Source organism: Pristiophorus japonicus, chromosome 4, assembly GCF_044704955.1.
Source record: "Pristiophorus japonicus isolate sPriJap1 chromosome 4, sPriJap1.hap1, whole genome shotgun sequence".
In the NCBI taxonomy this organism is placed as follows: domain Eukaryota; kingdom Metazoa; phylum Chordata; class Chondrichthyes; family Pristiophoridae; genus Pristiophorus; species Pristiophorus japonicus.
Genome location: NC_091980.1, coordinates 257,100,186 through 257,114,429, shown reverse-complemented (window position 1 = coordinate 257,114,429; position 14,244 = coordinate 257,100,186). Strand labels below are relative to the sequence as shown.

At 44.7% G+C, this 14,244-nt stretch overlaps 1 protein-coding gene across 1 annotated transcript in view; it reads right to left on the bottom strand.

The window, feature by feature from the left end:
• Positions 1–9,258: 9,258 nt before the first annotated feature.
• wdr25 (WD repeat domain 25) overlaps positions 9,259–14,244 on the bottom strand; it is a 148,517-nt gene continuing 143,531 nt past the window's right edge. The window contains exon 8 of the mRNA XM_070879375.1: positions 9,259–9,423. The gene's annotated coding sequence lies outside the window, so the exon portion shown is untranslated. The remainder of the gene's footprint in view (positions 9,424–14,244) is intronic.

Here is a 14,244-nt window from a genome sequence, read left to right as displayed (position 1 = left end):
ATGCAAACTATGTGGCCTGCCCAGCGTAACTGATCAAGTGTGGTCACTGCTTCGATGTTGGGGATGTTGGCCTGGTCAAGGACGCTAATGTTGGTGTCCTCCCAGGTGATTTGTAGGATCTTACGGCGACATCATTGGTGGTATTTCTCCAGCGACTTGAGGTGTCTATGTACATGGTCCATGTTTCTGAGCCATACAGAAGGGCGGGTATCACTACAGCCCTGTAGACCATAAGCTTGGTGGCAGTTTTGAGGGCCTGGTCTTCAAACACTCTTTTCCTCATGCGGCCGAAGGCTGCACTGGCGCACTGGAAGCGGTGCTGGATCTCGTCGTCAATGCCTGCTCTTGTTGATAGGAGGCTCCCGAGATATGGGAAGTGGTCCACATTGTCCAGGGCCGCGCCATGGATCATGATGACTAAGACAGTGCTGTGTGGTAAGGACAGGCTGGTGGAGGACCTTTGTCTTGCTGATGTTTAGCGTAAGGCCTATGCTTTTGTACGCCTCAATAAATACATCGACTATGTCCTGGAGTTCAGCCTCTGTATATGCGCAGACACAGGCATCATCCACGTACTGTAGCTCGACGACAGATATTGGGGTGGTCTTGGACCTGGCCTGGAGACGGCGGAGGTTGAACAGGTTCCCACTGGTTCTGTAGTTTAGTTCCACTCCAGCGGGGAGCTTGTCAAATGTGAGGTGGAGCATGATGGCGAGGAAGATTGAGACGAGGGTTGGCCCTGTTTGACCCTGGTCCGGACATGGATTGGGTCTGTAATGGATCTTGGTAAGGATCACGGCCTGCATGTCGTCGTGGAGCAGGCGGAGGATGGTGACGAACTTTTGGGGGCATCCGAAATGGAGGAGGACGCTCCATAGACCCTCACGGTTGACATTGTCAAAGGCCTTTGTAAGTTCAAAGAAGGCCATGTATAAGGGCTGGTGCTGTTCCCTGCATTTTTCCTGCAGCTGTTGCGCTGTAAAAATCATGTCCATTGTGCCCCATAGTGGACGAAATCTGCACTGTGACTCCGGGGGGAGCTCCTCAGCCATAGGGAGAAGATGGTTGAGGAGAACTCTAGCGACAACTTTCCCAGTGGCTGATAGCAGGGAGATTCCTCTGCAGTTGCCGCAGTCGGACTTGTCCCCATTTTTAAAGATGGTCACGATCACTGCATCTCTGAGATTTCTCGGCATGTTCTCCTCCCTCCAGATGAGCGAGATGACGTCATACATCCGCACCAACAGTGCCTCTCTGCCATACTTTAGCACCTCAGCAGGGATTACATCCGCTCCCGAAACTTTGTTGTTCTTAAGCCGTCTTTTGGCATTTTCTACCTCATGCAGTGTTGGGGTTTTACTGAGGTGGTGGTGAATAGCATGCTGCGGAATGGAGTCGACAGCACTCTGGTCAAAGGCAGAGTCTCGGTTGAGGAGATCTTCGAAGTGCTCCTTGCAGCGGGCCCTGACAGCCTCAGTATCTTTGATCAGTGTTTCCCCATTCTTGGTCAGCAGTTGGATGGGGCCTTGGGTGTTTGGCCCATAGGTGGCCTTGACTGCGATGAAGAACCCTCGCACATCATGGCTGTCGGCCAGCTGCTGTATCTCCTGTGCTTTCTCCATTCACCAGCTGTCCTTTAGGTCCGAGTTTTTTGTTGGACCTCAGCCTGGAGGCGTCTGTAATGCTGCTTTGCTGCTCCGGAGTTGGGTTGTTGCTTAAGGCTCAGAAATGCCCTGCATTTGCGATCTATTAGCTAGCTCTTGGATCTCCTGATCATTCTCATCAAACCAATCCTGGTGTTTCCTGGTCGAGTGACCGAGCGTCTCTTTGCAGGCACTCGCTATGGAGGCCTGGAAGGCAGACCAAGCACTGTGGGCATTCTGCGTCTCGGGGTCATCAAGGCACGTCAGGTTAGCTGTGAGGTGCTGGCTGTAAAGGGCTCTCTTAGCTGGGTCTTTAAGTGCCCCGGCATTGACTTTCTTGCGGCACTGCTTCTGCTGCCCCCTCCGCTTTGGGGCTATCTTGATGTCAATGACACATCGGATTAAGCGGTGGTCCGTCCAGCAGTCGTCAGCTCCTGTCATGGTGCAGGTGATGCGCACATCCTTGTGATCCCTGGTTCGGACAATGACATAGTCGAGCAGATGCCGGTGTTTGGAGTGACGGTTTTGCCAAAATGCCTTCTATTTGTCCCTCTGGCGGAACAAAGTGTTGGTGATGACAAGTTCATGTTCTAGAAATGTTGTCAGGAGTAGGGTACCGCTGGAGTTGGCTTTCCCTATCCCCTCTCTGCCAATCACACCTCCCAGAGGGCTGTGTCCTTGCCGACTCTGGCGTTGAAGTCACCAAGGAGGATCAGTTTGTCGTCCGCGGGGACACGGACAGGGATTTTTCGAGGTTGGAGTAGAAACCCACTTTGGTCTCATCTGTTGCATCGAGTGTTGGGGCATATGCGCTGATGACCGTGGCACATTGATTCCGGGATAGGGTGAGTCGAAGAGTCATGAGGTGTTCGTTAACTCCGCAGGGGGAGTCTTTGAGGCGGTTGACCAGCTCGTTTTTGATGGCGAAGCCGACACCTTGGCGGTGGCATTCTGCCTCTGGTTTCCCTTTCCAGAAGAAGGTGTAACCTCCACCTTGTTCCTTGAGTTGGCCTTCCCCTGCCCGCCGGGTCTCGTTTAGAGCGGCGATGTCGATATCAAAGTGTCTGAGTTCCCGGGCAACAATGGCAGTGCCCCATTCCAGCCTGTCGCTGTTGGGGTTGTCCATGAGGATCCTGATGCTCCAGGTCCAGAACTTCAAGTTAGAGGAATGGAAGATGCCTGTGCGAGAATTCTTTTAACGTGGGGTGGTCGTTGCACACTGGCTACCACGCAGGCTTAGCTGAGCAAGGTCTTCATCCAGTGGCAAGAGGGTCCAAGATGACTGAAGACCAGACTCTGCTATATGAGCCTAATTGCTAAAGCGAGTTGTTGGCCGCAGGCTCGGTGCTGAGTAGTGCCCTTGGTGGTCCGAGGCTTGGCTGGGGGCAGGCATTGGGGGAATCAGTGGTCCACTAGGGTTCAGAGTGGGGGGGTCAGTGGGGTCACAGCCATGATGCTCACTACGTGCTGGAGGAGAAGGAGAGCTCCAGTCATCACTGAAGACAGCGGTAATCGGGCCTACACTTCTCCAGCGGCGATCGGGTCTCTCCTCGACGACAGATGGACCTCTCCTTTCCCACAGGTGAACAATAATATGGTTGTATTGAATATGATGTGACATATAAATTTCACATAAGGGCCCGGGAACAGTTTCAGTAAAATGTGTCCATTTTCATTTATTAACCTGGTGTAGACTAATGACTGCCTCCTTTTGGAATCATCCAGGCAATCAACTAACTAATGCAAGTGTAATAACAATTATAAGCACATTAGTGATGTTCATCCTCAGATATGTGCCTGATTTCAAAATGAAATGGAAATTCAGCTCATCTGCTTTCACAGTAAAAATTTATTTTTTTATTCATATAGGTATATTATACAAAAACATTTATTATAGCACAAATTAACTTTGGACTTGTGCCTCATTTTTCAGATCCTACATAAATACTAGTGGGTAGTGTATGGTACAGTGGTGTAGAACACTGACCTTTCATCTATGGGACCTGCATTTAAATCTAAGCCTAGATTGGTGAGATGAAAATCTATTCTTTCTGCCAACTAAACTCATTTCCCCAAGTGTAGATACAGCAGAAAACTACGAAGCAGTTGGCATTAAATTCATCTGAGAGACCGTAAGCATAATTAATGTAGGAAAAGGAGGGATGTACTCTGTTGCAGTAAGTGGTGCTGTTCTGAGGCTGGTATTATGGGGAAGAGTAGAAACAGCATTTGGTGCTCAGTCACCCTCTTTAAGTCTAAAGGAGTAGAGAAATGAATTTGGAACATCTCCGCCTAGTTCCTACTGTGTGTAATGTAGATAATGTCGATCATGACAAGCTATTTCACCTAGTTCGGAACATTTGAACCAGAGGGCACGGCCTGTGGATGAAGGGGACTAAATTCAAAATGAATCTGCGGAAACAATAGAGGGAATTTTAACCCCTCCCCCCAGGATAGGTGGACTCGAGCCGGTTGGGGGGCAAGCAACTAACCTTCTCTCCAGAGGAGAGTATGTTATTTATATATTTTAATGAGGCTGCATGCCTCAAATTTAACCACAGTGTTAATCTTAATGCCCGTGGGCCAGTTTTCCCAGGGCACATGAACCCCAGAAGCTGAAGGGAGGCGAGAAGGACAAGATCCGTCAGGTAAGTGCCTTTACAGCACTGCTTGTGGGCCAGAAGGAGCAGGAGTGCTCCCCCCCCCCGGGACCACAAAGCAAACCTGCTTCCCTCCTCGCAAATATTGGGGCCAATATTTCAGTGAGCAAGTGGTCAATCTATTGAACAGGCTCCTTAGGGAGACAGTGAAAGCAGTTAGTATCGATTCATTCAAATGCAAATTAAATCGATTCCTTTTAGAAAATAACATTTTGGGATACAGTAAATGAGTAATTTGAGACATGAGATGGTAAGTGCGACATGCTTGAGACCAACGTTCGCTATAAGCTGTGCTGCCTCCTGTGCGGCCTGCCTCCCCATTGCGCGGCCCATACAAAGTTTTGTGCACGCACGATAGCTACAAATTGAAAGCTGCTGAGCGGCATGCGCGGAACCTTTTCGATGACTGCGCGGCCCCGCAGCTTAACAGGAACATTGCTTGGGACTCCTGTTGGAGAAAGGCAGTTAATGGATTTAATTTGAAATAAAAACAGAAACTGCTGGATACATTCAGCAGGTCAGGCATCACCTGTGGAGAAAGAAGCAGAGTCAATGTTTCAGGTTGATGACTTTTTGTAAGAACTTTATTTGAAAAGTTTATTTGAAAAACTGGTAGATAATATACAAAGATTATCTCAGTGAGGCAATGAAAAGGCAAAGATCAAAAGGGCATGAAAATAGCTAAGTCAAGGAAAGATACAAAAAAACTCCAAATAATGGCAAATGGAATTTTAAAAAAACATACAAGGTAATGGGGAAGGGAGCTAAGATATGAAGTCGGTAACGACACAATTCAGAGCTAATGGCTGCAGAATGCCAAGAAGAAAGTTAAGACACCACTGCTGAAGCCTCTATTGCATTTGGTTGGGATAGTGGAAGAGCCAAAGGAAAGATCACAGCGAGAGTCAAGAGGGAATTTGAATTGACAATCTACAGAGAGGTCAGGATCACACTTGCAGACAGAACAGAGTGGTTTGGCAAAGTGCTCTTCACATTGTAAAGACCGTATTGTGAACATTAGACTGGATTGGAAGGATTGCACATGAATTGCTGTATTACATGGAAGGAAAATTTGGTGCCCTTGGCATGAGCATGGAAAGATGTGAATCAGCAAATATTGTATTTGTTACAGTTGTGCAGGGAAGTACCAGTGAAGGGCAGCTGGAAATCAGTGCCAAGGGAAAATGAACAAGGGTATCACAGCGGGAATGGTCCCCCATAAAGCAGAGACAGAAATGGAGAAGATAAAGTCCTTAGTAGTGGATTTTTGTAAGTGGTAGAAATGGCAGTTGATCTGGCAAATGTGGAAGCTAGTAGAATGGAAGGCGAAGAGAAACCTCTCCCTGGAAGAGAGGAGTGAAAGTGGAGACATGAGAAATGGGACAAACATGGTAAAGGTCACTGTCAATCTGAGGAACAAAATACATTTCAGAAGCTCTAAGGATAATCCAGTCAGCAGAGCAGATATGATAGAAGCTGGGATAAAGAGATGGGAATTTTACATGTAACAAGGTGAAAAGAAGACTAATTTTTCTTAACATTTAATGCTCATATGTTCTTATCAGGTGGGAAATTGGAGTTGAGGTCGAAGATCAGCCATGAACTTATTGAATGGCAGAGCAGGCTCGAAGGGCCATATGGCCTCCTCCTGCTTCTAATTCTTGTTATGTTCTCAGATAGTTGTGCTATTGTCTTTTTTGGTGTATGACCAACAACAACTACTTGTATTTATATAGCACCTTTAACGTAGTGAAATGTTCCAAGGCGTTTCACAGGAATATTATGCGATAAAAATTTGACACCGAGCCACATAAGTAGAAACTAGTGCAGGTGACCAAAAGCTTGGTCAAAGAGGTATGTTTTAAGGAGTGTATTGAAGGAGGAAAGAAAGGTAGAGAGATGGAGAGGTTTTGGCAAAGAGTTCCAGAGCTTGGGGCCCAGGCAACAGAAGGCACAGCCACCAATGGTTGCGTGATTATAATCAGGGCTGCTCAGGAGGGCAGAATTAGAGGAGCGCAGACATCTCGAGGGAGTTGTGGGGCTGGAGAAGCTTAGAGATAGCGGGGGGTGGGGCGGGGGTGCCATGGAGGAATTTGAAAATAAGGATGAGAATTTTGAAATCAAGGTGTTGTTTAACGGGAAGCCAATGTAGGTCAGCGAGTACAGGAGTGATGGGTGAGTGGGACTTGGTGTGAGTTAGGGCACAGGCAGACAAGTTTTGGATCACCTCTAGTTTATGTAGGGTAGAATATGGGAGGCCAGCCAAGAGTGCATTGGAATTGTCAAGTCTAGAGGTAACAAAGGCATGGATGAGGGTTTCAGCAGCGAATGAGCTGAGGCAAGGGTGGAGATGGGCGATGTTACAGAGGTGGAATTAGGCAGTCTTAGTTATGGTGTGGATATGTGGTTGAAAGCTCATTTCAGGGTCAAATATGGCACCAAGGTTGCGAACAATTTGGTTCAGCCTCAAACAGGAGTTGGAGAGAGGGATGGAGTCAGTGTCTCGAGAATAGAGTTCATAACAGGGACCACAAACAATGGCTTTGGTTTTCCCAATATTCAATTGGTGATAATTTCTGCTCATCCAGAACTGGATGTCGGACAAGCAATCTGACAATTTAGAGACCATGGAGGGGTCGAGAGAAGTGGTAGTGAAGTAGAGCTGGATGTCAACAGCGTACATGTGGAAACTGACAGTGTTTTCGGATGATTTTGCCAAGGGGCAACATATAGATGAGAAGTTGGAGGGGGCGAAGGATAGATCCTTGGGGGACACCAGAGGTAACAATGCAGATGATTCTCTGGCTACGACCAACAGTATATAATTGTCCAGGTAGTCCCGTAGCATGCAGATGGGAAGGAAATAGTACAAAAAGGTGCCCATTGCTTTTGGAAACAGAATTGCAATGTGTTTACATTGCCTTTTCATTACTGCACCTGATAACACTTTAGAATTTAGCACAGCTGCCAAAAATTATATGTTTGGTGTATTGTGTTCTGCAGATGTTGTATTTGAAATTAAAATGTTGAACAGTGTGTTTTGTTAAAACTGGATCTAACCTCTGCTCATGTTCCCTTCCTTATTTCTTAGTTCACAATCAGTGAGGAAAAAGCAGAGGACAGTGCTATTTGTAATCAAGTTAACAGACCTCTAGTAGGTGTCTGTGGAAAGTTTGCTGCTAGAGGAAAGTCTCGGCAGAAAAGTATCAGCAATTGACCATGTAAAGGAAATGGAAATTGGAAGTGAAGTTAATTAAATTCACTAGCTCAAAGAAAGAGCTGGAAATGGCACCAACATAGTCATAAACGTAATGGAGAAATGGGCCAGAGAGGGGCCTGAATAAATTCAGAACAATTAATATTACAGATATCCTACAAAAGACAGACATCACTGGGTTCCCATAGTGATACCTTGTATCTGGATGAATTGAGTGAAATGAAGAGAGTTGTTCAGTGTGAGAAGTTGTTCAACCAAGCATTCTTGGGTGAAGACAGGTTGGGCTTCTGTTCAAGGAAACATAGAAACATAGAAACATAGAAACATAGAAAATAGGTGCAGGAGTAGGCCATTCGGCCCTTCTAGCCTGCACCGCCATTCAATGAGTTCATGGCTGAACATTCAACTTCAGTACCCCATTCCTGCTTTCTCGCCATACCCCTTGATCCCCCTAGCAGTAAGGACCTCATCTAACTCCTTTTTGAATATATTTAGTGAATTGGCCTCAACAACTTTCTGTGGTAGAGAATTCCACAGGTTCACCACTCTCTGGGTGAAGAAGTTCCTCCGCATCTCGGTCCTAAATGGCTTACCCCTTATCCTTAGACTGTGACCCCTGGTTCTGGACTTCCCCAACATTGGGAACATTCTTCCTGCATCTAACCTGTCTAACCCCGTCAGAATTTTATATGTTTCTATGAGGTCCCCTCTCATTCTTCTGAACTCCAGTGAATACAAGCCCAGTTGATCCAGTCTTTCTTGATAGGTCAGTCCCGCCATCCCGGGAATCAGTCTGGTGAACCTTCGCTGCACTCCCTCAATAGCAAGAATGTCCTTCCTCAGGTTAGGAGACCAAAACTGTACACAATACTCCAGGTGTGGCAGAGGGCCTGGTGACCAGCCTGTTAAGGGATGGAGGTGGAAAGGGACTATAAATATATCATAATGAAAAGGAAATAAATGACAATTTCAGGTTCTCTGGCCTCAATGCAGCAGAAAGCACCTGATGAGTCACAGCTGCAAGTTGGTAGAGATTAGACAAGAGAGGGAAAAACAGAGTCAGGAGACTATCTTGGTTTGGCAGGAGCTGAAATCTGAAGAGAAAAGAAAGGTTAATATATTTTTGTTTGCTTTTGAGAGTCAAGGAAACGAACAATAGTGTACTCAGAAAAAAAACTATTTAGATGCTTAAACTGAATATTGTTTTGTCAGATTAACTTTACTGAAGCATTACACAAACTGAAATGTTATTTTAAATGTTCCTAGCTTGCCATGTTTACCAATTAAATAAAAACACAATGCCAACTAAATGTATTTGAATTTACTGCAGTGCTTTAATGAATCCATGATTCTTTGCAATAAATACACAATCAGAATAAACTTTAAATACATTCTTTTGCAAGTTATTAACATGGCTTAACATTTCATCACAATGAAAACAGTGCACTATTATTTTACAAAGCATTATTATTTTGTTGTTTAATCTGATATGGAACATTTCTTGTAAAATATATAGTTCAAACAGACTAGCTAAGTCATCATGTGCAACATTTGACTCTGTTCATTATGTGCATATAGGCACAACTACATGAAGAGGAAAAGAAGAATCTCAGCCATGAAGTAATCACTTTAACCAATCATCTAATGGAAGCCAAGATGACCATGGATAAATTAACAGAATACAGTATAAGTACCCATAAACAAACACATCCCCAGGGCTTCACATAAAACATTAAGCAGTGCGACCCTGAATTTCATGCTGGAATGATGTTACGACATTTTAAGGCCTCTCAAATTTGGATGGGACCTGGTTACACCAGGTTTCCATCCCGTAATGGCAGTAGCATCATTTTCAGTTGCGCTTGGGAACTCCCCATGATCTCCCTGCTGTTTCTGCAGTCACCTAATTTAAATAAATTGAAACAAAAGAAATAGTCAAAATCATGGATGTTATGCTCCCAGGTAAGCGAGAACCAAATAAATTAGGCACATCTGTTGCCATTATCAACTGATACTGATGGAAATGCTTCTAGTTTGTAGCCTGGAAAGCTTCAAAAAGTGATTTCTGGAGTTTGAAGTAATTTTTTGGAGCAGTTTCTTTTTTGCAGTGCACCTCTACAAAGGTGAACTTGCTTCTGATAGCCCAAGTCTGGGAAATGTTCACATTCACCTAAAGCAAGAGTTTCCCACTGCACATTCTCTTGTTCACCATTTTAACGGAGATGGAGGAATATAGGAGAATGATGCAGCATCTGAGGAGGATCTGATCACAAGATAATAACCCCCCAAAGACTTTGTAGGCCACACAGATCTTTTGAAGATCTCAGGAAGGACCTCTGCAAGAGTAGAGTATGGTTCACAGAAAAGATTGTAGGAGAGCTATGTCAGCTTCTGCATGAAGACCTGCAGCCAAGATCATCTACCCAAACAGCTTTGTCCATGGCTGTGAAAGTAACCACTGTTTTCAATGTCGATGCCACTAGCTCCTTTCAAACAGCCACGGTTGGACCACTGTGACATCACAAAGGGTGCTATCTGGTTATTCATTCACCAAGTCACTGATGTGATTTTCAAAAATCAGGGAAATACGTGCAATGTAGGATGATAGCAAGGCAGTCTTGTGATAGAGCTATACATCTTTTCCAAGTTGCTGGTTTCACAAAGTTCTGATGCAATAAATGGCATACACATACTACTGATCGTTCCTACAGTTAACCCTTTGAACTTTGCGAATAGAAAGGGATAATACTCAATGTTCAGATAGTGTGCGACCAACTCCAAAGAATTCTGTGAATATAAAAGCATGTTATGACGCCGTCATCCTCAGGAATTCTAACCTCTCTGATTTGTTCAAGGAAGGGAGTGAAATGTGTAGATGGTTTTTGGGCAATAAGGCTTAACCCTTACTTCTATGGATAATGACTCTTCTGTGCATGGTAAGAACAATAGCTGAGGAGCATTACAACAAGGCGCATACCCGTACTAGAGTGCTTGTAGAGAGAACTATAGAGGTCTTGAAGGTCGCTACAGCATAGGAAGGAGACTGCAATATGTGCCTGAGTGTGCCTCCTGTATTGCGGTAGCTTCCTGTGCCTTGCAGAACTTTGATATCCAGAAAGACCTACATAAGAACATGAGAACATAATAATTAGGAACAGGAGTAGGCCATCTAGCCCCTCGAGCCTGCTCCGCCATTTTAAAAAGATCATGGCTGATCTGGCCATGGACTCAGCTCCTCTTACCCGCCCGCTCCCCATAACCCTTAATTCCCTTATTGGTTAAAAATCTATCTATCTGTGATTTGAATACATTCAATGAGCTAGCCTCAACTGCTTCCCTGGGCAGAGAATTCCACAGATTCACAACACTCTGGGAGAAGAAATTCCTTCTCAACTCGGTTTTAAATTGGCTCCCCCATATTTTGAGGCTGTGCCCCCTAGTTCTAGTCTCCCCAACTAGTGGAAACAACCTCTCTGCCTCTATCTTGTCTATCTCTTTCATTATTTTAAATGTTTCTATAAGATCACCCCTCATCCTTCTGAACTCCAACGAGTAAAGACCCAGTCTACTCAATCTATCATCATAAGGTAAACCCTCATCTCCGGAATCAGCCTAGTGAATCGTCTCTGTACCCCCTCCAAGACTAGTATATCCTTCCTTAAGTAAGGTGACCAAAACTGCACGCAGTACTCCAGGTGCGGCCTCACCAATACCCTGTACAGTTGCAGCAGGACCTCCCTGCTTTTGTACTCCATCCCTCTTGCAATGAAGGCCAACATTCCATTTGCCTTCCTGATTACCTGCTGTACCTGCAAACTAACTTTTTGGGATTCATGCACAAGGACCCCCAGGTCCCTCTGCACCACAGCATGTTGTAATTTCTCCCCATTCAAATAATATTCCCTTTTACTGTTTTTTTTTCCAAGGTGGATGACCTCACATTTTCCGACATTGTATTCCATCTGCCAAACCTTAGCCCATTCGCTTAACCTATCTAAATCTCTTTGCAGCCTCTCTGTGTCCTCTACACAACCCGCTTCCCCACTAATCTTTGTGTCATCTGCAAATTTTGTTACACTACACTCTGTCCCCTCCTCCAGGTCATCTATGTATATTGTAAACAGTTGTGGTCCCAGCACCGATCCCTGTGGCACACCACTAACCACCGATTTCCAACCTCTGCTTTCTGTTAGCCAGCCAATTCTCTATCCATGCTAATACATTTCCTCTGACTCTGCGTACCTTTATCTTCTACAGTAACCTTTTGTGTGGCACCTTATCTAATGTCTTTTGGAAATCTAAATACACCACATCCATCGGTACACCTCTATCCACCATGCTCGTTATATCCTCAAAGAATTCCAGTAAATTAGTGAAACATGATTTCCCCTTCATGAATCCATGTTGCGTCTGCTTGATTGCACTATTCCTATCTAGATGTCCCGCTATTTCTTCCTTAATGATAGCTTCAAGCATTTTCCCCACTACAGATGTTAAACTAACCGGCCTATAGTTACCTGCCTTTTGTCTGCCCCCTTTTTTAAACAGAGGCGTTACATTAGCTGCTTTCCAATCCACTGGTACCTCCCCAGAGTCCAAAGAATTTTGGTAGATTATAACGAATGCATCTGCTATAACTTCCGCCATGTCTTTTAATATCCTGGAATGCATTTCATCAGGACCAGGGGACTTGTCTACCTTGAGTCCCATTAGCCTGTCCAGCACTACCTCCCTAGTGATAGTGATTGTCTCAAGGTCCTCCCTTCCCACATTCCCGTGACCAGCAATTTTTGGCATGGTTTTTGTGTCTTCCACTGTGAAGACCAAAGCAAAATAATTGTTTAAGGTCTCAGCCATTTCCACATTTCCCATTACTAAATCCCCCTTCTCATCTTCTAAAGGACCAACATTTACTTTAGTCACTCTTTTCCTTTTATATATCAGTAAAAGCTTTTACTATCTCTTTTTATGTTTTGCGCAAGTTTACTTTCGTAATGTATCTTTCCTTTCTTTATTGCTTTCTGAGTCATACTTTGCTGTCGTTTAAAATTTTCCCAATCTTCTAGTTTCCCACTAACCTTGGCCACCTTATACGCATTAGATTTTAATTTGGTACTCTCCTTTATTTCCTTGGTTATCCACGGCTGGTTATCCCTTCTCTTACTGCCCTTCTTTTTCACTGGAATATATTTTTGTTGAGCACTATGAAAGAGCTCCTTAAAAGTCCTCCACTGTTCCTCAATTGTGCCACCGTTTAGTCTATGTTCCCAGTCTACTTTAGCTAACTTTGCCCTCATCCCACTGTAGTCCCCTTTGTTTAAGCATAGTATGCTCATTTGAGACACTACTTCCTCACCCTCAATCTGTATTACAAATTCAACCATACTGTGATCACTCATTCCGAGAGGATCTTTACTAGGAGATCGTTTATTATTCCTGTCTCATTACACAGGACCAGATCTAAGATAGCTTGCTCCCTTGTAGGTTCTGTAACATACTGTTCTAAGAAACAATCCCGTATGCATTCTATGAATTCCTCCTCCAGGCTACCCCGTGCGATTTGATTTGACCAATCGATATGTAGGTTAAAATCCTCCATGATTACTGCCATTCCTTTTTCACATGCCTCTATTATTCCCTTGATTATTGTCCGCCCCACCATGAAGTTATTATTTGGGGGCCTATAAACTACGCCCACCAGTGACTTTTTCCTCTTACTATCTCTAATCTCCACCCACAATGATTCAACATTTTGTTCATTAGAGCCAAAATACATTTCTCACAACTGCCCTGATATCATCCTTTATTAACAGAGCTACCCAACCTCCTTTCCCTTCTTGTCTATCCTTCCGAATTGTCAGATACCCCTGTATGTTTAATTCCCAGTCTTGGCCACCCTGCAACCACATTTCTGTAATGGCCACCAAATCATACCCATTTGTAATAATTTGTGCTGTCAACTCATTTACTTTATTTCGAATGCTGCGTGCGTTTAGGTAGTGTTTTAATACTAGCTTTTAAACCATGATTTTTAGTTTTGACCCCTCCTGCAGCCCCTTTATCTTCATACATATTGTCCCTTCCTATCACCTTGTGGTTTACACTTACCACAGTGCTACTCTGCTCTGTTGCCTCCTGCCTTTTGCATTCTTTCTTGGGGTCCTGTTCATCTGCGCTCTCACCCACGCTAGCTCAGAGCCCTCTCCTGGGTTCCAATACTCCTCGCCTTGAGGCACCGAGCTTTCAGGCTTGCCTTTTTATTACACTTTGACCCTTTAGAATTTTGCTGTACATTGGCCCTTTTTGTTTTTTGCGTTGGGTTTCTCTGCCCTCCAGTTTTACTCATCTCCTTTCTGTCCTTTGCTTCTGTCTCCATTTTGTTTCCCTCTGTCTCCCTGCATTGGTTCCCATACCCCTGCCATATTAGTTTAACTCCTCCCCAACAGCACGAGCAAACACTCTCCCTAGGACATTGATTCCGGTCCTTCCCAGGTGCAGACCGTCCGGTTTGTACTGGTCCCACCTCCCCCAGAACCGGTTCCAATGCCCCAGGAATTTGAATCCCTCCCTGCTGCACCACTGCTCAAGCCACGTATTCATCTGCGCTATCCTGCGATTCCTACTCTGACTAGCACGTGGCACTGGTAGCAATCCTGAGATTACTACTTTTGAGGTCCTATTTTTTAATTTAGCTCCTAGCTCCTTAAATTCGTCTCGTAGGACC